This window comes from Hyla sarda, chromosome 11 (genome assembly GCF_029499605.1).
Source record: "Hyla sarda isolate aHylSar1 chromosome 11, aHylSar1.hap1, whole genome shotgun sequence".
Lineage (NCBI taxonomy): Eukaryota > Metazoa > Chordata > Amphibia > Anura > Hylidae > Hyla > Hyla sarda.
Genome location: NC_079199.1, coordinates 100,384,124 through 100,410,172, shown reverse-complemented (window position 1 = coordinate 100,410,172; position 26,049 = coordinate 100,384,124). Strand labels below are relative to the sequence as shown.

The window sequence follows — 26,049 nt, the reverse complement described above, 5'->3', positions numbered from 1 at the left end:
GCTTTTTTTTTTTTCCCAAGCATACAGATGCCACCCCATAAATACAGCATTGTTAACATAATTCCCAGGCTTTGCATGAATTACAACGCCGCTGAATGATGGGATGCAAAAAAAAAGGTGCTTCCCTAAGCCTTGGCTATTAATTATATAAAATAAAATAAAGTTTATCTGTAGTGCCATCTGAGGGCCCACGGTGGTAGTGCACTTGGGGTTGAGCATCACTGCAGTCCCCCATGGGTAAGGTTTTTTTTTTAATGGTGCTTCCTTCATTGGCTTGTGCATCAGATGGGGGTAGACAAAGGCGTTCTGTAAAGAGAGGCTTATGACTCCATTGTTTTTCTTTTCATCCGTATGCAAAACAGGAGGCCGCACGTCAGTGCGCGCCATGGTAACCAAGGTGTAAGCTCGACAGTGCGGAGAAAAAACGGTCGGCTTGATTAAATAATGCAACTGTAGTCCCCCCAAAGTCATGGACATTGTGGGGAAAATGAGGGAGGAAGACGTGTGGTCATCCAGTGTGTGTTGGGGACGGAGACGTGGATGTCTATCTGGACCGGAAATCTATCTAGGCCAGTATTTCCCAACCAGTGTGCCTCCAGCTGTTGCAAAACTACAACTCCCAGCATGCCCGGACAGCCGTTGGCTGCCCGGGCATGCTGGGAGTTGTAGTTTTGCCTCAGCTGGAGGCACGCTGGTTGGGAAACACTGGTCTAAGACCATACGGAACAGTGCTAGATTTAAAGAGATTTATACTACTTTATAGTAGTAGTAACATAGTAACATAGTTCATAAGGTTGAAAAAAGACCAGAGTCCATCAAGTTCAACCTATAACCCTAATGAGTCCCTACTGAGTTGATCCAGAGGAAGGCAAATAACCCTCATACTCGGGGTAAAAATTCCTTCCCGACTCTAAATATATCAGAATAATTCCCTGGATCAACGCTCTGTATCTATAATTCTAGTATACATAACCAGCAATGTTATTATTCTCCAAAAATGCATCCAGACCCCTTTTATATTCTTTTACAGAGTTCACCATGACCACCTCCTCAGGCAGAGAATTTCACAGTCTCACTGCTCTTACAGTAAAGAACCCCCGTCTGTGCTGGTGTAGAAACCTTCTTTCCTCTAGACGTAGAGGATGCCCCCTTGTTATAGATACAGTCCTGGGTATAAATAGACCATGGGAGAGATCTCTGTACGGTCCCCTGATATAATTATTAGGGATCGACCGATATTGATTTTTTAGGGCGGATACCGATAATCGGTGGAAGTTAGGACCGATAGCCGATAACTTATAACGATATTCCGGTATAAGTTATCGGCTATCACCGCCCCGGCCCCATTGCCTCCCCCATCCCCGGTTTTATAATTACCTGTTCCCGGGGCCCGGGGTCCACTCTACATCTGGCTCCGGCGGCGTTACTGTGCGCACTGACGGTGACGTCGCATTGAGGACGTCACTCGTCAGTGCGCACAGCGTAAGGCAGGACGCAGCAGGAGCCAGAAGTAGCGTGGACCCCGGCCCCCGGGAACAGGTAATTATAAAACCGGGGATGGGGGAGGCAATGGGGCCGGGGCGGTGCGGTGGGGGGTGCGACGCGGTGCGGTGGGGGGTGCGGCGCGGAGCGGTGGGTGGTGTGGCGCGGTGCGGGGGGCATTATCGGATTATCGGCAAGGTAATTGCCGATACTGATAACACCCAAAATCGTGAATATCTGCCGATAATATCTGCCAAACCGATAATCGGTCGATCCCTAATATTTATATATAGTTATTAGGTCTCCCCTAAGCCTTCTTTTTTCTAAACTAAATAACCCTAATTCTGATAATCTTTCTGGGTACTGTAGTCCTCCCATTCCCCGTATTACTCTGGTTGCCTGTCTTTGAACCCTCTCCAGCTCCACTATGTCTTTCTTGTACACTGTTGCCCAGTACTGTACACAGTATTCTATGTGTGGTCTGACCAGTACTGTACACAGTATTCTATGTGTGGTCTGACTAGTACTGTACACAGTATTCTATGTGTGGTCTGACTAGTGATTTGTACAGCGGTAGAATTATCTCCTTGTCGCGGGCATCTATGCCCCTATTGATGCATCCCAAGATTTTATTTGCCTTGGCAGCAGCTGCCTGACACTGGTCACTACAGCTAAATTTACTGTTAACTAAGACTCCCAAGTCCTTTTCCACGTCAGTCGTCCCAAGTGTTCGACCATTTAAAATAATCCCAGCCTGGATTTTTCCTCCCCATGTGCATTACCTTACATTTATCAGTGTTGAACCTCATCTGCCACTTCCCAGCCCAAACCTCCAACCTATCCAGATCCATTTGTAACAGTGCACTGTCCTCTATTGTGCAATCTACTATACACAGTGCACTGTCCTCTATAGTGTTTACCGCTTTACAGAGTTTAGTATCATCTGCAAAGATTGCTACTTTACTATTCAAGCCCTCTACAAGGTGATTAATTAATATATTAAATAGAATAGGACCCAAGATGGACCCCTGTGGTCCCCACTAGTAACAGTCTCCCAATCATAATACGTGCCAATAATAACCACCCTCTCATTTCTATCACTGAGCCAGTTACTTACCCACACACATTCTCCACCAGCCCCATCCTTCTCATTTTATGCACCAATCTTTTATGTGGCAAGGTATCAAATGCTTTGGAAAAATCCAGATATATACGACATCAAGTGATTGCCCCTGGTCCAGTCTGGAGCTCACCTCCTCATAAAAGCTGATCAGGTGACAGGACCGATCCCTCATAAAGCCATGCTAATATGGAGTCATACATTTATTTTATCAAGATACTCCAAAATAGCATCCCTTAGAAAACCCTCAAACTATTTACATACAACTGAGGTTAAACTAACAGGCCTATAATTACTGGGGTCACATTTTGACCCCTTTTTAAATATTGGCTCCACATTTGCCATGCACCAGTCCTGGGGAACATTCCCTCTTACTATAGAGTCCCTGAATATTAAAAATAGGGTTCTGTCTATTACATTACTTAATTCCTTTAGAACATGGGGGTGAATGCCATCTAGACCTGGTGATTTGTCTATTCTGATATTTTGTAGACGGCACTGTATTTCTTCCTGGGTTAGACAGGTGACCTGTACTGGGGAGTTTACCTTATCTCGCTGTATTTCACCTGGCATTCCATTTTCCTCTATGAATACAGTGGAGAAGAATGTGTTTAATATATTAGCTTTTTCCTGATCCCCGTTTTTATAGGTTTTTCAACCCCTTAACGACCAAAGTATATATTTACGTCCGTGGCCGGCTCCCGATCTGTGTAGCACACTCAGAAGCTGAGTGAGCTTCGTAACTGCTGGGTCCCAGATTCTGTCAGCAACCAGGACCCGCGGCTAATACCGGACATCGCCGATCGGGCTGATGTCCGATATTAACCCTGTAGACGTCACTATCAAAGTTGATCGCGGTGTCTAAAACGGGAGAAATCCATACCGGCTAGCTCAGTGGAGCTGTTCGGGACCGACGCGGTGATATCGTGGTGCCCCCAACAACTGAGAGGACAGCTGGAGGTGCCTTCCCTTCTTCCCGGCTGTCCAATCGGTGTTTGAGTGCTCCAAGCCTGAAATCCAGGCTTGAGCAATCAAGCGCAAAAAACACTGATCAATGCATTCCTATAGCAATGCATTGAACAGTGCCTGCAATCAGTGCATAAAATGTTATCGACCCCAGAGTAGGCTATAACACTGCATGAGAAAAGTAAAAAAAAAAAAGTTAATAAATTTGATTTAACCCCTTCCCTGATAAAAATTTCGATCACCCCCCCCCCCCTTTTCCCATTTAAAAAAAAAACTGTTTAAATAAAAATAAACATATGTGGTATCGCCACATACGTAAATGTCTGAACTATAAAAAAAAATATTGTTAATTAAACCGCACGGTCAATGGCATACGCGCAAAGAAATTCCAAAGTCCAAAATAGTGTATTTTTGGTCACTTTTTATACCATTAAAAAATAAATAAAAAGCAATCAAAAAATCCGATCAAAACTAAGATAAAACCGGTAAAAACTTCACATCGCAAAAAAACGAGCCCTCATACTGCCCCGTAGGCGAAAAAATAAAAAAGTTACAGGGGTCAGAAGAGGATCATTTTAAAAGTATAAATTTTCGTGCATGTAGTTATGATTTTTTCCAGAAGTAATTCAAAATCAAACCTATATAAGTAGGGTATCATTTTAACCATATGGACCTACAGAATAATGATAAGGTGTCATTTTTACCGAAAAATAGAAACTGAAGCCCCCAAAAGTTACACAATGGCTTTTTTCTTCAATTTTGTTGCACAATGATTTTTTTTTACGTTTCGCTGTAGATTTGTAGGTAAAATGACTGATGTCATTACAAAGTAGAATTGGTGGTGCAAAAAAAAAAGCCATCATATGGATTTTTAGGTGCAAAATTTTAAGGGTTATGATTTTTAAAATGTCAGGAGGAAAAAACAAAAGTGCAAAAACGGAAAAACGCTTCGTCCTTAAGGGGTTTTAAAGGGCCAACACTTTCATTTTTAAGCTTTTTGCTATTTATATAGTTAAAGGGGTATTCCAGGCCAAAACTTTTTTTTATATATCAACTGGCTCCGGAAAGTTAAACAGATTTGTAAATTACTTCTATTAAAAAATCTTAATCCTTCCAATAGTTTTTGCTATGTTTGAAAAGAAATTTATATTTTCCAGTTCTAACCGCTTTTTGAGGTTTGTTGCTAGTTATCATCGTTTTGTAGACGATATTTTTATCGTATGGACTGGGACAGAGTTAGAGTTCAATGAGTTTGTGGGTGAATTAAACAGCATCATAGATATGAACCTGTCGTTCACTTCTAAGGTAGGACGGGGGGGAGTTAGAATTCCTTGACGTGCTCGTGGTGGTGGTGGAAGAAAACAGTGTTGTTACTAAAGGTTACCGTAAACCTACTGCGTGCAACGCATTGCTACATTATGATAGCTACCACCCCGAGCATGTCAAGAAAGCGGTCCCATATGGACAGTTTTTGCAATTGAGGCGTATTAACAGTAGAGATGAGGATTTTTTTGTCGAAAGCAAATGATTTGCTAAACCGATTGATAAATAGAGGGTACCCCAAAAACCTCTTAGAAAAATCACTACAGAGAGCCTTGAATCAAAATAGGAAAGAACTATTAGATGGTGGGAGAAAAAAGAAGAAAAACTTACAACAAAGGAGGAGGAGTTTGTTTGAAAACAGACAGGTTACTTCAGGCAATGCTCCGCCTACATCAGTGCATAATACTGAACTAAAGGTAGAAAAGATGGAAAAGGTAGAAAGCTCACGCTTTACGTTTTCTTTTTCATTTAGTCCCATGGCAACTAAAATAAGGAAAGCCATAAGTGACAATTGGTTCCTGGTACAAAATGATGCAGACCTAGCTGAGTACACTGACCAGAAACCAATTGTAGCATTCAAAAAGTGTAAGAACATAAAAGATTTATTTAAAGAAAAACCCAATCAAGAGAACTGGTAAATCAGATCATTGTCCCCAGGTATGCATAGATGTGGCACCTGTAATTGGTGCCACCATGTATGCATATATAAGGACTTGTCCTTAGGAGGTGTTAGAATTACACAAAAAAGCATGATGTGCTGCAGAACAACTAATGTCGTATACGCGATTTTTTGTACCTGTAAGCGATTTTATATAGGCTGCACCACTAGATCTATGAATGTGCGTTTCAGGGAACACGCTAGATCTATAGTTACAAAGAAAGGGAGCCCTAGATTAATCGCACACGTAGTAGAAGAGCCTGGAGGAGATAGCAAAGCTCTTAAATATACAGGTATAGAAAAGATATCCCCCATTCAGGGCACAGACAGTAAGAGAAACGCTTATTACAATCCGAAGCAAGATGGGTCATTCGGACATCTGCGGAGGGAAACCTCGGTCTGAATGATCGGCTTTACATGAGCGTTTTTTCCTGAGTGAGTTTTTTCCTGAGTATTTTTCTGAGTATTTTCTGATACTGATACTTTGTGTTCCATTAAGCGCTCATTTATGCGTATGGTCGTTCTATATATGTTTTTAATGATTAATTATATGTTTTAATTAAGTGTCTGCATCCTGCACTTTCGTAATGCATGTTTGTATACGCCCCGTCCTGGTGACGTAGGGTTTCAGGAAGTATTTACCTGACCCTTGTTCACCTGGAGAGGCGTGACCCGAAGAAGTGCCGGGTGCGGCACGAAATAGCTATCGTCTCCTGACGCCCCGCTATTGTACGATTTTACCTGCACCGATGAAATAAAGAAGCCTGTTACCTGATCACCTACACGTGAGTGCCCCCGCTTCTTCTTTCTTGTGTTGTATTATTTAAAAATATGCTTCTTTCTATTTAATTTTCCACTTTGAAAAAATGACCACTAGGGGTCTCCCTACCAGTCCTGGCCACAAGCTTTTTATAGATTTCAGACTCATGCTGGAGTCCTAAATCTCAGACTGCAGCCGGGACATAGACAAGCTCAGCACTGCTCCCTGCCAGTAAAAAATAGAAAAATAAATAGAAAGAAGCATATTTTATTTAATGACATGCTATTGGAAAGTTATTCTGCATACATTAATCTATAATATATAAAAACTTTATTTGATGAAAGGTACCCCTTAAGATATTTTTAAGAGTCTCCCATTTAGTGTCAGTATTCTTGTACATAGGAGCAGTATTATAGTAGTTATATTCTTGTATATAGGAGCAGTATTATAGTAGTTATATTCTTCTATATAGGAGCAGTATTATAGTAGTTATATTCTTGTATATAGGGAGCAGTATAGGAGGCCAGAGGAAGCGTTTTTTGCCGCGAAACCAGCTGTTTGCCACCCACCCGCACAGCTCCGGCTGTTGCGCTTCTACACTTCTAATGTGCCACATTAGCTGGATAAAGCTCCTCTGTGAGCGAAACTAGTTGCATTTTTCTCCTCCACGTCCTCCACCTGTTCCGGACTTTGACCCCCGGCTGAATAAAAATCTCCTAGTTTGCAGCACATTTAATGTGGGTGAGTGCGGTTTTTTCCTTCTACACTTGCACTTATTATTGGACTTTTTCTGTTAAACCTGCACCCCCATCGATTGTCTGCATACCCGATCTCCTGGAAGTACTATCACTACCAAAACCTATCTAATACATCCGGACAGTGCCATTTCGTTCTACAGTTTACTTATTTGGACTTTCTTCCTTTGAAATTGAGCACGTCTAAGAGTATATGTATATAGAAAGTCAATATTTTTGGGACGATTTCCATTAACACAACCGGCTTTGTATGTTATTCCACCGCTGCCGGTATGGAAGATATAGAAGCTTCAACAACAGGAGATACGGAGCATACCTTTCTAGCTTCAGGCAGAGAGGACGTGGAGGGGTTTTTCGATAAATGCAATTTGGAAGACAACACTAAAGCACTGGTGGCACATTAGCTGGATAAAGCTCCTCTGTGAGCGAAACTAGTTGCATTTTTCTCCTCCACGTCCTCCACCTGTTCCGGACTTTGACCCCCGGCTGAATAAAAATCTCCTCATTTGCAGCACATTTAATGTGGGTGAGTGCGGTTTTTTCCTTCTACACTTGCACTTATTATAGTAGTTATATTCTTGTATATAGGAGCAGTATAATAGTAGTTATATTCTTGTATATAGGAGCAGTATTATAGTAGTTATATTCTTGTATATAGGAGCAGTATTATAGTAGTTATACTCTTGTATATAGGAGACAGTAATACAGTATTTATATTCTTGTATATAGGAGCAGTATTATAGTAGTTATATTCTTGTATATAGGAGACAGTAATACAGTATTTATATTCTTGTATATAGGGGCAGTATTCTAGTAGTTATATTCTTGTATATAGGAGCAGTATTATAGTAATTATATTGTTGTATATAGGAGCAGTATTATAGTAGTTATATTCTTGTATATAGGAGCAGTATTATAGTTGTTATATTCTTGTATATAGGAGCAGTATTATAATAGTTATTTTCTTGTACATAGGAGCAGTATTATAGTAGTTATATTCTTGTGTATAGGGGGCAATATTATAGTAGTTATATTTGTGTATATAGGAGTAGTATTATAGTAGTTATCTTCTTGTACATAGAAGCAGTATTATAGTAATTTTATCCTTGTACATAGAGGGCAGTATTATAGTAATTATACTATGTATAGAAATGATAACACGGCACTCACCCTTTTCCGGTTTTATTTTCGATCACGGTGCGGTACATACAAAGATCACGCCAGTATAGTGGGAGCGGGGAGAGACAGGAAAGTGGGCTCAGCGGAGCCCGTGCAGCAACGTTTCTACTTAGTATCTATATCTCTGGCTAAGCGCTGAGCACCACACACAGTAACAGTACAGGATTCCCGATTATTATCAGCCTGCAATACCCAGTGCCGAACACTATCCTCTTTGCAGTCTATTATAGTAGTTATATTTTTGTCCATAGGAGCAGTATTATAGTAGTTATATGAAAGCAGTGTAGGGTGAAACGGGACTGTCTAGAGTATACTGGATGTAAGATAGCTGTAATGTTCAGAATGCCACGAGGAGACCGGGTAGGCAGACATATATTGGAGGGTGCAGGTTAGTGAAAAGTTCATTCATAAATCCATAGGAAGATGAGAAGAAAACCGCACTCACCCACTGTAATGTGCTGCAATCATAGAAGATCTTTATTCAACCGGATACATGAGGGTCCGAGAAAGGCGGAGGACATGTGGCACATTAGCTGGATAAAGCTCCCTAGGGAGCGAAACTAGTTGCATTCTTTTTTTTCCTCCTCCACGTCCTCCGCCTGTCCCAGACCCTCATGTATACGGTTGAATAAAGATCTTCTATGATTGCAGCCCATTACAGTGGGTGAGTGTGGTTTTCTTCTCATCTTCCTATGGATTTATAGTAGTTATATTCTTGTACATAGAAGGCAGTATTATAGTAGTTATATTCTTGTATATAGGAGGCAGTATTATAGTAGTTATATTCCTGTATATAGGAGCAGTATTATAGTAGTTATATTCTTGTACATAGGAGGCAGTATTATAGTAGTTAGATTCTTGTACATAGGAGCAGTATTATAGTAGTTATACTCTTGTACATAGGAGCAGTATTATAGTACTTATATTCTTGTACATAGGGGACAGTATTATAGTAGATATATTCGTTTACATAGGAGGCAGTATTATAGTAGTTATATTCTTGTATATAGGAGGCAGTATTATAGTAGTTATATTCTTGTATATTATATAGGGAGCCATATTATATTAGTTGTAGCAAACATCAACCATTAAATAGATGAATTTAAATAAAAATTTGGGTTCTTAGCTCATGTTTTGATCTAGTTATGTGCACCCATCTATGTCAGGGTGACCTCATCATGCGGAATCCTTTTCTGAACAAACTCGCCTCTCTCTTGTCTCTTCATCATTACCAAATGTTCAATGATGCTGAGAAACAACTTCTGTAATTATACAATATATATCAGATTCTGTGAAAAGAGGTGGCGATACCATATTTATATTTATTTTAGATTTCTAGTTAGTTATTTGGCTATACTGTATTATATTTATATAGTCGTCAATGTGTCCAAATATATCTGTTCGGTCATCGCTATAAAAACTAATCTCCCGTAATTTATATAACATAATCACCCAAAAAGGAAGCACCTGGTCACGTTGTTGGCCTTATAATGTTGTGTTGGGTCAAACAAAAAATGAAATGGAGTTTCCCTTTGTGGCGAGATGGTGTTTCCCATGCAGCCATACAGGGGGCTTGTGTGCTTTGGCTTTTGTGGTCAGTTAAAAGGTCACTTGTTAACAAGGGAACATGCGGATTGAATGGATTATTATAGAGGGAACGTTCTGTTTTATCCCTTTACACCCTTTACAATACATGTGGGAGTCACTGTCCCTTTACCAGCACAACAGTTGGCTTCACCAATGGGATGTGAGGATTTGAGCTTTTATGTATTGGTGTACTGAACAGGATTCTAATTCATTATTTATTACATCTTTTTAATCAAAATTTTTTGACTACACAACTACCTAAAATTGCTTTCCCGATCAGTATGACCTTTGACTCCATCTGAATTCATGAAGCTGCTAAATGTTCATAGTAACCATAATGCGTACAATAATACATTATGGAAGTTGATGGATAGTATGTAGTAGTAGTAGTAGTAGTAGAGACAGGTAATTTTATGGTGGGAGGTGAGGCATGCTGGGTGGCTGCAGAATTTTGGCCAATTGGCATCATTGCAAGAAGAGGAACCTGCATCAGAATTGCATTAGGCATACAAACCCTGAAAACTGCTCAATGTCTGGTGGGGTAAGTCAGTCGAAGAGTAGGACAGAGCAGAGTTATTGTTCTTTGGGGTCAGAATTGAGAAGATGTGGGGACAGCACATAAGATGGTCATACATATTAGGCATGTGGCAGCTGAATACGCTAAGTTCGTCAGAAATAGGCTACATCTAATGTATATGGTGGACTCATGATTCTCCTCTGGCAGTAAACCTCAGAGGAGATAAGAATCTGGTTTGTTGCTTTTAATTTGCCTAATCCTTTTGTTCTCAATGAGAAACTCTTACCCCCTGGCAGTGGATTACGCTTACCCCTATACTCAATTCAAGACTATGGTGGCATTTTAAGGACCCAAAAGCCATGGTAGTCATTCATTTTTCACCCTTTAATCCACTTAAATTTTAATTCAGGTACAAATGCTTGAATATCACTCAAGAAGATGTACTTATAGCATCTGGTGGGTATAATATGTCCCCTTGAATTTCACTTGGTGGGTCATAAGAGAGTGTGTGATGTATGTTAGGCAGCGCAGACTATTTAGTTGGTTGGCTGGAAAGGTTAAGACGACCAGCTGAATACCTTCTTGTCTAGAAGCATACCATGGAGCCACCTTATTAAGCCACTTAAGGTTGTCTGCCCTTTATAAAAATCAGATGCAAGGGAGACATCAGTTCGCTACCGCAATAGTGGTCTCGGTTAAGTGGCAGCTGGCCAGGCAGGCTAAAATGCCTCGGTGTCAAGCACCGGGGATATAGGCAGGAGGGGCAAACTGACGCTATAGATAGTATTAGCGCAGTAACAGAGTCTGATAAAGCAGAGCTGACTTGATGTATAGCTGAGCTGTAGCTGTTAGAACAGCAGAACTGAGGAGCTCAGATGCAGTCAGGTGGAGCAGGCTTGATCAGCAGACAGAGTAGTGGTCAACAATCTGGGTCATGCACTGGAGAAGCAGTCAGGTACAGAGGTATCAAGCTGAGGCAGAGTCGGGCAACAGGCCTGGTCAGGATCACAGGAGTACAGAAGAACACCTTTGCTGTGAACATACAGAATATTGCTTAGGCACTGTAGAAAGGGAGGAGTGTCTGGCAGGTATTGGTTGAGGACGTGAATGAGAAGCTGCATGGATCCTTAAAGTGACAGTTTGTGCACGCATGCAACCACTACAGAGTGCCATAGTGTGGAGGAGGAAGTCCGGGCCTGACGCCTGTAGGGAGAACCAAACGCCTGCATTACAAATAGTTTCTGCCATTGGTAGGTCCCCCTCAGCAGGTAGGTCCTCCAGCAGATAGATTCTCCCATTAGGATGGTCCCACTTGCCAAAACTGAAAAAAAGAAATAAAAAAGGTGGGGGAGTTTATTTGCTTGATATGAATATCCATGTAATTTCAGTGGGCACCATGTAATACTTAATTTCCCCTGTGGTGGTGCTGTAGGGCAAATAACCTCTTGCTGAAAGGTTTCCCTGCAGATTACCGCTCAATGCTAATGGTTTTCCTGGGCCATTGGCTCCTTGCTCTGTAAATAAGTTTCATAGGCCACAGCAACTGCTCGCCTACAGTCACTAAAAGCCGGGATGGGCCTTCTTCTTTTGCACCCGAGCATACACAATGACATACCTTATCGTGCGTTCTGTGTAAAAGCGCAACAAAAAAAAAGAGAATACACTGGTGGACTATGAGAAAACAGGGAGAAAGTGAGTATATTTTGGAGCCACTTTCTGCTGTAGATAATAAATGGAGGTCCCAAATGAGGGATACCCCTAAAAAATCCAGGAACCTCTCTGGCAGTGATTTATAACTGAAAATTCACCACTTGATATTGTTGGGGCCTTGTCAAATTACCAAATTTGGGCCTGAAGACTGGTTTCTGAAAAAGATGGGCGACCCAGCTCCTAAAACCCAGTGAAGGTGCTTCTACCTAAAGATCCACCATTTCCATCCACCAGAGATGGCACCAACTATATTAGCTGAATTATCTGTGTGTGGGTTGTAAAGACTGTAGTGACACTTGAGCATATTGTGACTTGGGATGGAAATCTACTGTAGACTTGAGGTTTTCAGCCTGAGGGTCTGGCCTTGCAAAACTGCTGTACACATGTTTAGGATTCCCAGTGGGTCTCCTCCTCCCATGTTATTTGAGTATTTATGGTCTTATCCTGCAGTCAAACCAATTAGTCAGCAGCAGAGGTTTACATAACACATCAATGGTCACAGCAGCTTGTCTACACAGCAGGACAATGCCGAGGTCACTACCCTCGTGGTGCCTCATCCACACCATTAGCACAAGGCATAGATGTCCCCGCTGACCCCTGACAAAAAGAATAATTGTTCCCCCGGGTGGGAGGAATTCAATAAGCCTGGCCAGTAAATGAGTGGATCTTTATAAACAGGGGACAGTATATTATCAGCTGTTGATGATGTCACAGAATGTATTAAATGGCTGCTCTGGGGTTAAATCCCTTTTTTGTTAGAATAGTCCCCCAAAATTCCTCTGCAGCATCGCCACTGGAGAAATTACCCAGCACCCAATGGAATCCATGGACTGTACATGTACTGCATGGGCCTATAAGGTCCTCCAGATTGAGATACTCTTAGTAGTCATTCTCCACTTCGGCCAAATATTGGACTTTCCTTTATTACTTTAGAATTTCCTCATGCTATGGCCCATCATATAGTACTTATTTTGTTTTCCAGAAGGTGGCTTGGAAGGGAGTTATGTTATAATTTATAACTTCCAGTATGTAGGATGTAAAGACAGTGTTATAAGTGTTAAACTACCTGTTGTTGTCAAATTGGATAAAGGATTGAGACTGATGATGTCACTTCCTTTATCTACATGTGTTGTGATGTAATTTCTGGATTCCTGAACATGAGGACAGACCATGAAGACTTGAGAAAAGTTTCTTGAGTGATCTGAATTGTTGCAAGACTGAGTGAAGGATTGTTACCTTAAAGGGGTACTCCGGCGCTAAGACATCTTATCCCTTATCCAAAGCATAGGGGATAAGATGCCTGATCGTGGGGGTCCCGCAGCTGGGGACCCCCATGATCTTTCACGCAGCACCCCATTACCATCAGCCCCTGGAGCATGTTCGCTCCGGGTCTGATGACTGCAGATCACGGGGCCGGAGTATTGTGATGTCACGGCTCCGCCCCCATGTGACGTCACGCCCCACCCCCTCAATGCAAGCCTAACTCCCATAGGCTTGCATTGAGGGACAAAGCACAACGCAAAACGTATGTTGGGGTTGGACTTGGTAGCATGCATGGCGGACAGTCTCTTGGTTGCTGTCTCTTTTGCCTTCCAGCTTGATTCATATAGGATGTTTTTTCATGTTATGATTATTTCTCTCTGATTCTCTTTATGGTCCTATCCTCTTACCATATGTGTACTTCTTTATTTTACTGAGAGTTAATTTTTTCATACTCAGTTCCTGTCTCCGCATTCCATGTAGTGCTGTACCTCCTGTCCCATCTCCAGTCATCTGTTTTTGTCACTCAATGTGCCCATATTTTAATGTTCTTCCTATTTTTATGTCTTTTTTTGATATATGTTTAATAAAGGTATATGATTTTACATAATTGGTTCTTTTTGTCTGTGAGTTTACAAAATGCTGGGCGTTTATCAAATATTATGGGCGTCACTAATAGATTGCAAGCCGGCGTGGTGCACTACACGTTATCATGTAAATGGCACCCTTTTTATGCCTTTACTGTGTGCAACTATGATACCAAGGAGCTGCCCCCTTATAGACAGTAGGCGTGTGCGTGGTTGTTCATCCGTATTTTGTACCTGTCGTACTTCCCCCATATAGCATTGTGGCTGATCTGCATCATATGTTTTCCAACCTGCCCTCGTACCAGTAACCAGTAAGCATAGCCTCTTTTCTGTGATTTTTTTAAAGTAGTTTTTGTCCTAATTTTTGTGATTTTTTTTCTTTAATGCCTATTTTGCCAGTGATGTTCAGATGCCCACATGTAACCAGTCAAATGGTGTCATCTTCCAAAAAATAATACTGTTCATGCCGTGTGACTAAACTGTTGACATACTGATGTTTACCTGTGCATTATGGGACATCACTGGCAGCTTTTGTGCTACCTTCCAGCTGCCACCATGGGCCATACATATGCGTTTAAATAAAGAGGGACAGGGATAAATGGAGCTGATAATTGGCCAGAATGTCTTCCAAGCTGCAGCCGGCATTTCTTCCCAGTCCCTAGATAAACAGCATTGTCTAGAGTGTCCTTCAAATCACATTCACTCTGTAAATATAAATGACTTCCCAGCTTCTAGGCCCGGTGTTTTCTTCTTGACAAAGCCGGATTTCATTGTAAATTCTAGTCAGAAAGCCTTTTCCGAGGGCCCGTCCTTGGATTTCTATTCTAAAGGTCCAATTCAAAGAAGAACGAAGAAGGAGGCGGAAGACGTGTCGTAATAATGGCAATTTTCACTGTCCTCTCCATTGTCGAGTTATTGTAACCAGCCACTTCAGGTCACTGTAATGGTAATTTAAGGGTGGTCAAAAGACCGTCCTACAATAACCCAGAGGCCCTTTTATTATCGGGCCGCCAAGGTCAAAAGGCGTAGGGAGGAACTGACACTTATCACATTATAAAAGGCGGTCAAAGAACCTGGGAACGTGACATCGGATTACATGGAATTCATGAAAGTCTCCTAAAAATCCAGGAAAGCCCAACATTTATACGAATGGAACTTCCAGTTCAAGTCCCGCTTATTTATTAGTTGAACTACTATAACATTTAAATTTTTTTTTTAAAGAAAATCAATGGAATTTTTGCAGCATTTTCCTGTGATTTTTCTCTTATCACTACACGCAGTTTTTATATCTGTTTTTTTATCTGTTTAACTACAGTTTGTAAAAGTAGGAAAAAAATATCTATTTGTAAATTCTATAAAATTTTTGTACTGATCATTTAGGCTAAGGCTCCCGCATACTTTCTCAGCCATTTCTTCAGCCGTAAAATAGCCCTTAAAGGGGTCCTGCCGCTGGTGACTCCCGCAATCTCGGCTGCGGCACCCCGGACATCCGGTGCACGGAGCAAACTTTGGGCAATGCTGAGCGGAGGCTTGTGATGTCCTCACGGTCACGCCCCCCCCCCCCGTGACGTCACGGCCATGTCCCCACCCCCCGCGATCTCCTGTACGGGGCCCCGGCAGCCCCCTCAATCCAACTCTATGGCAGAGCCGGAGCACTGCCTTCAGCAATCTCCTTCTCTGCCATAGCGCTGCATTGAGGGGGGATGTCGGCCGCCGCTTCGTGCAGTGGTCAACACACCCCCTTCCCACGGGCTGCCGGGGCCCCGTACAGGAGATCTCGGGGGGCCCCAGTGGTCGGTCCTTAGGATAGGTGATAAGTTTTTCAGGACTACACTACCCCTTTAACCTTGTGGAAGAGATCCTCATATTTTGTCCTCATATCCCATCATAATATCCCGACCATATATCCCATCCTCATATCCAGACCTGATATCCTGTCCCAGGGGTGGACTGACAGCTCATGGGGCCCCCGGGCAATAGAAGATCATGGGGCCCCCCCATGGGCCCACCCATATGTAAGCCACACCCATATAGATGTCCCACCTACATACAATAAAAATGTAAATACATATTTTTATAAATGAAGAAAATAATTAAACAACGCAATTTTAAAACTTGAGAGGGGGGGGGGGGGGTGACTTTAATCTCTACACAGTATATTTTACGGTTAAAATGACACATTATCTTTATTTTGTGGTCCCATACAATTACAGTGATACCCAATTTATATAGATTTTGTTTTATTTAACTACTTAAGAAAATCGGTATGCTTAAAATTGTCCTATTCTGACCATTTTTTTTCTGTATACGGGGCTGTATAAGGGATATTTTTGGTGCAGTGATCTGTAGGTTTTATCGGAACCACTTTGGTTTAGATTAGACTTTTTGATTGCTTTTTATTAATTTTATATGGTATATCAAGTGACCAAAAATATGAAATTCTGGAATTTTTTTTAACGTTTACGCTATTCACTCGCCCCTGACATCACCACTGAGTGCTTACTAACATAACATTTAATTTTAGTAACTAACCGGCAGCCGGCATGAAGGACCAGAAATGGAGTCTGTTGTGTTCACTGCAGAAGATGAAAGAGGCCGAGAAGTGTTCTCCTCCGCGCTCCTCTCTGGTGGGTCACTGACGTCTCGCTGCTTAGCAGATATGTCTGCGCAAGGTACACAGTACAGGATCAGTACAGCATAGTAATGTAATGTATGTACACAGTGACCTCGCCAGCAGAATAATGAGTACAACTCTGGGGTATAATACAGGATATAACTCAGGATCAGTACAGGATAAGTAATGTAATGTATGTACACAGTGACCTCACCAGCAGAATAGTGAGTACAGCTCTGGAGTATAATACAGGATATAACTCAGGATCAGTACAGGATAAGTAATGTAATGTATGTACACAGTGACCTCACCAGCAGAATAGTGAGTACTGCTCTGGAGTATAATACAGGATATAACTCAGGATCAGTACAGGATAAGTAATGTAATGTATGTACACAGTGACCTCACCAGCAGAATAGTGAGTACAGCTCTGGAGTATAATACAGGATATAACTCAGGATCAGTACAGGATAAGTAATGTAATGTATGTACACAGTGATCTCAGCAGCAGAATAGTGAGTACAGCTCTGGAGTATAATACAGGATGTAACTCAGGATCAGTACAGGATAAGTAATGTAATATATGTACACAGTGACCTCACCAGCTGAATAATGAGTACAACTCTGGGGTATAATACAGGATATAACTCAGGATCAGTACAGGATAAGTAATGTAATGTATGTACACAGTGACCTCACCAGCAGAATAGTGAGTACTGCTCTGGAGTATAATACAGGATATAACTCAGGATCAGTACAGGATAAGTAATGTAATGTATGTACACAGTGACCTCACCAGCAGAATAGTGAGTACAACTCTGAGGTATAATACAGAATATAACTCAGGATCAGTACAGGATAAGTAATGTAATGTATGTACACAGTGACCTCACCAGCAGAATAGTGAGTACTGCTCTGGAGTATAATACAGGATATAACTCAGGATCAGTACAGGATAAGTAATGTAATGTATGTACACAGTGACCTCACCAGCAGAATAGTGATTACAGCTCTGGGGTATAATACAGGATGTAACTCAGGATCAGTACAGGATAAGTAATGTAATGTATGTACACAGTGACCTTACCAGCAGAATAATGAGTACAACTCTGGGGTATAATACAGGATATAACTCAGGATCAGTACAGGATAAGTAATGTAATGTATGTACACAGTGACCTCACCAGCAGAATAGTGAGTACAGCTCTGGGGTATAATACAGGATATAACTCAGGATCAGTACAGGATAAGTAATGTAATGTATGTGCACAGTGACCTCACCAGCAGAATAGTGAGTACAGCTCTGGAGTATAATACAGGATATAACTCAGGATCAGTACAGGATAAGTAATGTAATGTATGTACACAGTGACCTCACCAGCAGAATAGTGAGTGCAGCTCTGGAGTATAATACAGGATATAACTCAGGATCAGTACAGGATAAGTAATGTAATGTATGTACACAGTGACCTCACCAGCAGAATAGTGAGTACAGCTCTGGAGTAAAATACAGGATATAACTCAGGATCAGTACAGGATAAGTAATGTAATGTATGCACACAGTGACCTCACCAGCAGAATAGTGAGTGCAGCTCTGGAGTATAATACAGGATATAACTCAGGATCAGTACAGGATAAGTAATGTAATGTATGTACACAGTGACCTCACCAGCAGAATAGTGAGTACAGCTCTGGGGTATAATACAGGATATAACTCAGGATCAGTACAGGATAAGTAATATAATGTATGTACACAGTGACCTCACCAGCAGAATAGTGAGTACAGCTCTGGGGTATAATACAGGATATAACTCAGGATCAGTACAGGATAAGTAATGTAATGTATGTACACAGTGACCTCACCAGCAGAATAGTGAGTGCAGCTCTGGAGTATACCAGATGTTGCTGCTGATCCTCAGAAATAACATCTGGTATAGTCCAGAGCTGCACTCTGCTGGTGGGGTCACTGGGGGAGATTTATCAAAACCTGTCCAGAGGAAAGGTTGCCCATAGCAACCAATCAGATCGCTTCTTTCATTTTTTAGGAAGGCCTGTGAAAAATGAAACAAGCAATCTGATTGGTTGCTATGAGCAACTGGACAACTTTTCCTCTGCACAGGTTTTGATAAATCTCCCATTACTTACTGTACATGGGTATATACTATATACAGTGACTCCACACACAGTCCTGGGAGTATTATTCATGAAGCTCTCACCAGGCTCCTCACAACAGGTCCCTCAGCCAGAACAATTACTCTTCTGCTGAGCTCCGCCCACTCCTGTCACATGATCCTCCTCACAGGTCGTTCAGTCGCAATCCCCTCTCCCCTGCTGAGCTCCGCCCCCACATTCACTGGTCACATGACTGTGACATCACCACAGGTCCTTCGCCATAGGTCCTGTTTGGGCAGTCACTGCTACTACTGTAAGTAAGCAGGGGTGAAGTCCTTGCAAAAAAAAGTATTGGAACTCACCCAAAATTTTCACTCAGGGGTCGGTCCTACAGGACTCCTGCTAATGGAAACCACTGTCCCAGATTTATCAAACTGTGTGTGAGAAAAAATGGAGAGACTTTCTCAAAGCAGCCAATCACAGCTCAGCTTTCACTTTACCTCAGCAGGTTAGCTGAGCTGTGATTGGTCGCTGTGGGAAAATCTCTCCACACAGTTTGATAAATCTGGGCCTAGTACTTGTGTTCCTGCTGTGAAAAAAGTGCAGAAACTTCATTCCCATGCTTGCAGGACTGAAGGTAACTAAATTCCTGTAGACTTGCATTAGACTTTAGACAAAAACCCAGCGAAGGGGGTGGATTTGGGTTAATTTAACCCCTTAAGGACGCAGCCCTTTTTCACCTTAAAGGGGTTCTCCGGTGCTTAGATGCCTGATCGCGGGAGTCCCGTCGCTGGGGACCCCTGGGATCTTGCATGCAGCACCCCGTTTGTAATCAGTCCCTGGAGCGTGTTCGCTCCGGGTCCGATTACCGGCGGCCACACGGTCGGCGGCGCGAGATGTCACGCCTCCGCCCCTGATAGCTGTCACGCCCCCTCCCGTAGGCTTGCATTGAGGGGTGGAGCATGACGTCACATGTGTGGTCGCCGAGTGGTCGCCGGTAATCTGACCCGGAGCGAACACGCTCCGAGGACTGATCACAAACGGAGTGCCGCGTGCAAGGTCCTGGGGGTCCGATCAGGCATCTTATCCCCTATCCTTTGGATAGGGGATAAGATGTCTAAGCACCGGAGTACCCCTTCAAAGGAGTTCTCTAAGCTAAAACTTTTAACCCCCGCTGTGCCCGGGCTGTAAAACTATACATAATAAACTTTCACTTACCTGCCTATGATCCCCGTTGTTCCGATATCGCCGTCCCGTTCTCCGGTCCCGGTCTCTTCCACTTCCTGCGGGTCGATGACTTCACTGCGCTCAGCCTATCAGCGGCCGCAGCAATGTCCCGTCGCGGCCGCTGATAGGCTGAGCGCAGAGTGAAGTCACCGACCCGCAGGAAGAGGAAGCTGACAGGGATCGGAGCACGGGCGGCGATATCGGAACAACGGGGGATCGTGGGCAGGTAAGTGAAAGTTTATTATGTATAGTTTTACAGCCCGGGCACAGCGGGGGATAAAAGATTTCAGTTGGAGAACTCCTTTAAGGACTGAGCCCTTTTTCGCAATTCTGACCACCGTCGCTTTACACATTAATAACTCTAAAACGCTTTTACCGAATATTCTGATTCTGAGATTGTTTTTTCGTGACATATTCTACTTTATTTTGGTGGTAAATTTTTGTCGTTACTTGCATCCTTTTTTGGTGAAAAATCCCAAAATTTCATGAAATTTTAGAAAATTTTGCATTTTTCTAGCTTTGAAGCTCTCTGCTTGTAAGGAAAATGGATATTCCAAATAAATTTTATTTTTCTTCACAAATACAATATGTCTGCTTTATGTTGGCATCATAAAATGGACATATTTTTACTTTTTGGAAAAATTAGAGGGCTTCAAAATAGAGCAGCAATTTTCAAAAATGTCATGAAAATTGCAAAATCTGAAGGGACAGATGTTACAGAACTACAACTCCCAGCATGCCTGGGCAGTCTAGGCATGCTGAGAGTTGTAGTTTGGCAACATCTGGAGGGCTACTGTTTGGGCACCACTGTAACAGTGGTCTCCAAACTGTGACCCTCCAGATGTTGCAAAACTACAACTCCCAGCATGCCCAGACAGCCTTTGGCTGTCTGGACATGCTGGGAGTGACAGTTCTGCCTTCCTAGTGGTTGCCACAGTAAAGATCGCTTTACTTTCACTTTCATCCCCCCCCCACCGTTGTTTCCCTACCTGAGCCGGGATCTCCGCTGTCTCCAGGATGATCTTCGGTTCCCACGCATCTTCTGGTCAGGTACCGGCCTCCATCTTCTCCCAACCTCCGTTCTGCCCGACATCCAGGGGTGGGCAAAACGGGGGGTTGCCATGGCAACCCACTTTCCTGCGCTGCCATTGGTCAGAATCAGTTCTGACCAATGGCAGGGGATAGGAGGAGATCGCAGCACTGCGACCTCGCTCCTATCCCTCAGGATGATCGGGGCTGTCACTGACAAATCCGATCATCCCTATTTTCCGGGTGATCGGGTCACCAGAGACCCTATCAGCCTGGAATAGCAGAAAATCGCATGTCTGAATTGACATGCAATTTTCTGCGATTGCCGACATTTCAGCAAGCATCCCGGTCCGGTCCCCAACCGGCTAGCGGAAGGGACCGGAATTCCCACGGGCATATGCATACGCCCCATGTTCTTAAGGACTCGGGATGCAGGGCGTATGCATGCGCCTGGCGTCCTGAAGAGGTTAACTGTCCTATATTTTAAGTTGACATATAAGTTACGTGCACACCGAAAGATATTACCTTACTGAAAACTTAACTAAATGTGCACTACAAATTAGCAACTCCAATTAGAAAATAAATTAGTGCACAAAACACCGATGTTGAAAACTTAAATTAGACCAACTTTATTAGAAAAATACATAAAATCACAGAGAAAATTAAACAGAAAAAAGCAGGAAAAGGGCACCAGAATACAACAGATGGGTGGGTAAAGGAACTGGGAATATTGATTGGATAAGATATAGATCTGCAGCACATGGGCTTTAATAATGCTGTTCTTTTTGAGTTTCTTTTTTGTCTTGTCCACAGTGCTCTCTGCTGAGCGTTGGCTGAGGAAGTGCGTCACACGCACGAAACGTTCCGGATATGCCCCCTGCCCACCGCTGATCCTCTGACCTGCCCGTGACTCCAGCATGAAGAAATATAAGTTTCCAGATTGTTGGTGAGTGCCGTCTACCTTCTTTTATGCACCCATTTTGCTTTGTCTCACTGTCATACGGACTGAGCACCCCTCACTGGATTAACGTGCATAGAGTTTTCCACTGACCAGCGCGGCTTGGCCCCGTAATCTCACAACTGATAGCCGGCACCATCTCTTCCTATTTGAGATCCACAGTGCTCTCTGCTAACACCTCTGTCCGTGTCGAGAACTGTCCAGAGCAGCATAGGTTTGCAATGGGGATTTTCTCCAGCTCTGGTCAGTTCCTGATACGGGCATCAGGTGTCAGCAGAGAGCACTGTGGATAAAAAAGAACAGAATTTCCTCTGTAGCACACAGCTGCTAAAAAGTACTGGAAGGGTAAAGATTTTTTAATAGAAATTATTTACAAATCTGTTTAACTTTCTGGCATCAGTACAGTAAAAAAAAAAAAGTTTTCCACCGGAGTACCCCTTTAAAAAAAAAAAAAAGCGATCAAAAAGTCCCATCAAAACAAAAATGGTCCTGTTAAAAACAACAGATCAGGGCACAAAAAAATGAACCCTCATACAGGCCCAAATAAGGAGAAATAAAAAAGTTAAAGGGGTCAGAATAGGACAAAATTTCCCCCGCATATGTGTATCCTGTGATGTCACGTATATATAATTAATTGTGCAAATTAGCATGGCTGGTACTTTTTTTTTTTTTTTTTGCAAGAAAGGTGCCAACCCTAGGCCCTCACTGGCCGGGGATTATGGGAAGTACTACAAATCAGAAAAAATAAAGTAAATAAATGTTTTATGTGGGAGATTTATCAAAACCTGTCCAGAGGAAATGTTACTGAGTTGCCCATAGCAACCAATCAGATCGCTACTTTCATTTTTAACCTCTTCAGGACGTGGGGCGTATGCTTACGCCCTGCATCCTGAGTCCTTAAGGAGGTAGAATGTATGCATACGCCCGTGGGAATTCCGGTCCCCGCCGCTAGCCGGTTGGGGACCGGACCGGGATGCCTGCTGGAATCATTCAGCAGGCATCCCGGCACATCACCGAGGGGGATCCTGAGACCCCCCCATGTCGGCGATCACAGAAAATCGCATGTCAATTCAGACATGCGATTTTATGCTATTCCGGGCTGATCGGGTCTCTGGTGACCCGAACACCCGTAAAATAGGGATGATCGGAGCTGCAGTGACAGCCCCGATCATCCTGAGGGATAGGAGCGAGGTTGCAGTGCTGTGATCTCCTCCTATCCCCTGCAATTGGTCAGAAATTCATTCTGACCAATGGCAGCGCAGGACAGTGGGTTGCCATGGAAACCCCCCGTTCTGCCCACCCTTGGATGTCGGGCAGAATGGGGGGAGAAGATGGAGGCCGGGTACCTGCAAAGAAGATGGTGTGGGGACCACAGATCATTGGAGACATCAGCGGAGATCACGGCGCAGGTAGGGAGGCAACGGTGGGGGGGAAGGAAAGTTGCAGTAAAACGATCTTTACTGTGGCAACCACTAGGAAGGCCGAACTGCAACTCCCAGCATGCCCAGACAGCCAAAGGCTGTCTGGGCATGCTAGGAGTTTTTAGTTTTGCAACATCTGGAGGGTCACAGTTTGGTGACCACTGTTACAGTGGTACCCAAACGGTAGCCCTCCAGATGTTGCCAAATTACAACTCTCAGCATGCCTAGACTGCCCAGGCATGCTGGGAGTTGTAGTTCTGTAACATCTGTCCCTTCAGATTTTGCAATTTTCATGACATTTTTGAATATTGCTGCTCTCTAATTTTTTCAAAAAGTAAAAATATGTCCATTTTATGATGCCAACATAAAGTGGACATATTGTATTTGTGAATCAATATAAAATTTATTTGGAATATCCATTTTCCTTACAAGCAGAGAGATTCAAAGTTAGAAAAATGCAAAATTTCCCAAATTTTCATGAAATTTGGGGATTTTTCACCAAAAAAGGATGCAAGTAACGCCGAAAATTTACCACCAAAATAAAGTACAATATGTCAGGAAAAAACAATCTCAGAATCAGAATTTTTCGGTAAAAGCGTTTTAGAGTTATTAATGCGTAAAATGACGGTGGTCAGAATTGCGAAAAAGGGCTCAGTCCTTAAGGTGAAAAAGGGCTGCGTCCTTAAAGGGGTACTCCGCCCCTGGCATCTTATCCCCTATCCAAAGGATAGGGGATAAGATGTTAGATCGCCGCGGTTCCGCTGCTGGGGACCCCGGGGATCGCCGCTGCGGCACCACGCTATCATTAAAGCACAGAGCGAGTTCGCTCTGTGCGTAATGACGGGCGATACAGGGGCCGGAGCAGCGTGGCGTCATGGCTCCGCCCCTCATGACATCACGGCCCGTCCCCTTAATGCAAGTCTATGGCAGGGGGCGTGATGACCGGCCCGCCCCCTCCCACAGACTTGTATTGACGGGGGCGGGCCGTGACGTCACGAGGGGCGGAGCCATGACGCCACGCTGCTCCGGCGCAGCCCTCGCTCTGCGCAGTACTGATAGCGAGGTGCTGCAGCAGCGATCCCCGGGGTCCCCAGCAGCGGGACCCCGGCGATCTGACATTTGATCTGTCCTTTGGATAGGGGATAAGATGTCTAAGGGCGGAGTACCCCTTTAATGGGTTAAAAAGGCCTCTGAAAATTGAAAGTAGCGATCTGATTGGTTGCTATGGGCAACTCAGTAGTTTTTCCTCTAGACGGGTTTTGATAAATCTCCCCCTATGTGTCTAAAGCTGCTCCTGTGGTTGGAGCTGACATGTTTCTTATATAACAACCTTTGTATCTTGTTCGTACAGGGGGAGTTTACCAGACGTGTTTTTGGATAACTTTATTCGTCAGCACAGAGACCGGCGTTCCTTTGTGGGAAATAGCTTATTACGGAATCATTCCACATAAGCGGTCACTTTGTGTTGGGAGGATCAGCCCCTCCGCCCCTGTGTGTTACTGAGCCGGCTCCTTCCTTCATGTAATCTGCCCACATATGGTTTCCGCCATTATCGTCCCACGCCATTGTTCCGAAGCCGTACAGGTGTCACGGGCAGCAATGGAGGCCATGCAGTACATCTTTACACTGGGCTTAGGGACAGATGTATTCTGACAAGAGAAAGTTATGTAAGTCTTCATTTAGACCAGTGTTTCCCAACCAGGGTGCCTCCAGCTGTTGCAAAACTACAACTCCCAGCATGCCCGGACAGCCAAAGGCTGTCCGGGCATGCTGGGAATTGTAGTTTTGCAACAGCTGGAGGCACCCTGATTGGGAAACACTGATTTAGAGTGTCCTGTGATCTGTGTCTGCAGCTCCTATGCAGAACTATGTGTGTCCATGGTAACCGACTACAAACACACTCAGTGGGGTCCGATCCTGCAGTCATGCTTCTCTCCATAAATAAGCAATGAGAAGGGAGAAAAAGGACTGTGGAATCAGACTACACATAGTTTGCAGTCTGTTACCATGGAGACACATAGGTCCGCATAGGAGCTGTTTACACAAAATGATACTATATGTGTATACTTGTGGAACACAGGCACAGATACCCCCTTTATCAGTACACAGTCCATGGATATTACTTTATCATGAAACCCGTACTCATAGATACATCAGGCCTGCCCCAAATAATGTGGATATAGAACAGCGTATCCCTGAAGAATACAGTCCTGCACTTACTAACAGCACTATACAACATCACTATATGACAGCACTATATGACAGCACAATACATCATCACTATATAACAGCACTATACAACAACACTATATAACAGCACTATACAACAACACTATACAACATCACTATATAACAGCACTATACAACATCACTATATGACAGCACAATACATCATCACTATATAACAGCACTATACAACAACACTATATAACAGCACTATACAACAACACTATATAACAGCACTATATGACAGCACAATACATCATCACTATATAACAGCTCTATACAACAACACTATATAACAGCACTATACAACAACACTATATAACAGCACTATATGACAGCACAATACATCATCACTATATAACAGCACTATACAACAACACTATATAACAGCACTATACAACAACACTATACAACATCACTATATGACAGCACTATACATCATCCGTATATAACAGCACAATACAACAACACTATACAACATCACTATATAACAGCACTATACAACATCACTATATGACAGCACAATACATCATCACTATATAACAGCACTATACAACA

At 43.1% G+C, this 26,049-nt stretch overlaps 2 long non-coding RNA genes across 6 annotated transcripts in view; one reads left to right on the top strand and one right to left on the bottom strand.

Annotated features, from left to right (window-relative positions):
* The window catches only part of LOC130295541 (uncharacterized), a 91,444-nt gene extending 72,595 nt beyond the window's left edge, over nt 1-18,849 (bottom strand). For 2 of the 4 annotated variants that reach the window (XR_008848895.1, XR_008848898.1), the window contains exons 1-2: nt 18,735-18,849; nt 16,437-16,567 (exon numbers count right to left, since the gene is read on the bottom strand). This is a non-coding gene — a long non-coding RNA (uncharacterized LOC130295541). Of the gene's footprint in view, nt 1-9,049; nt 9,506-13,969; nt 14,843-16,436; nt 16,568-18,734 lie in introns of those variants that run through there. The other 2 variants (XR_008848897.1, XR_008848896.1) reach the window with 2 other exon arrangements.
* A 2,679-nt stretch (nt 18,850-21,528) lies between these two features.
* Nucleotides 21,529-26,049, top strand: part of LOC130295539 (uncharacterized) — an 84,616-nt gene continuing 80,095 nt past the window's right edge. For both annotated transcript variants that reach the window (XR_008848892.1, XR_008848893.1), the window contains exon 1: nt 21,529-21,832. This is a non-coding gene — a long non-coding RNA (uncharacterized LOC130295539). The remainder of the gene's footprint in view (nt 21,833-26,049) is intronic.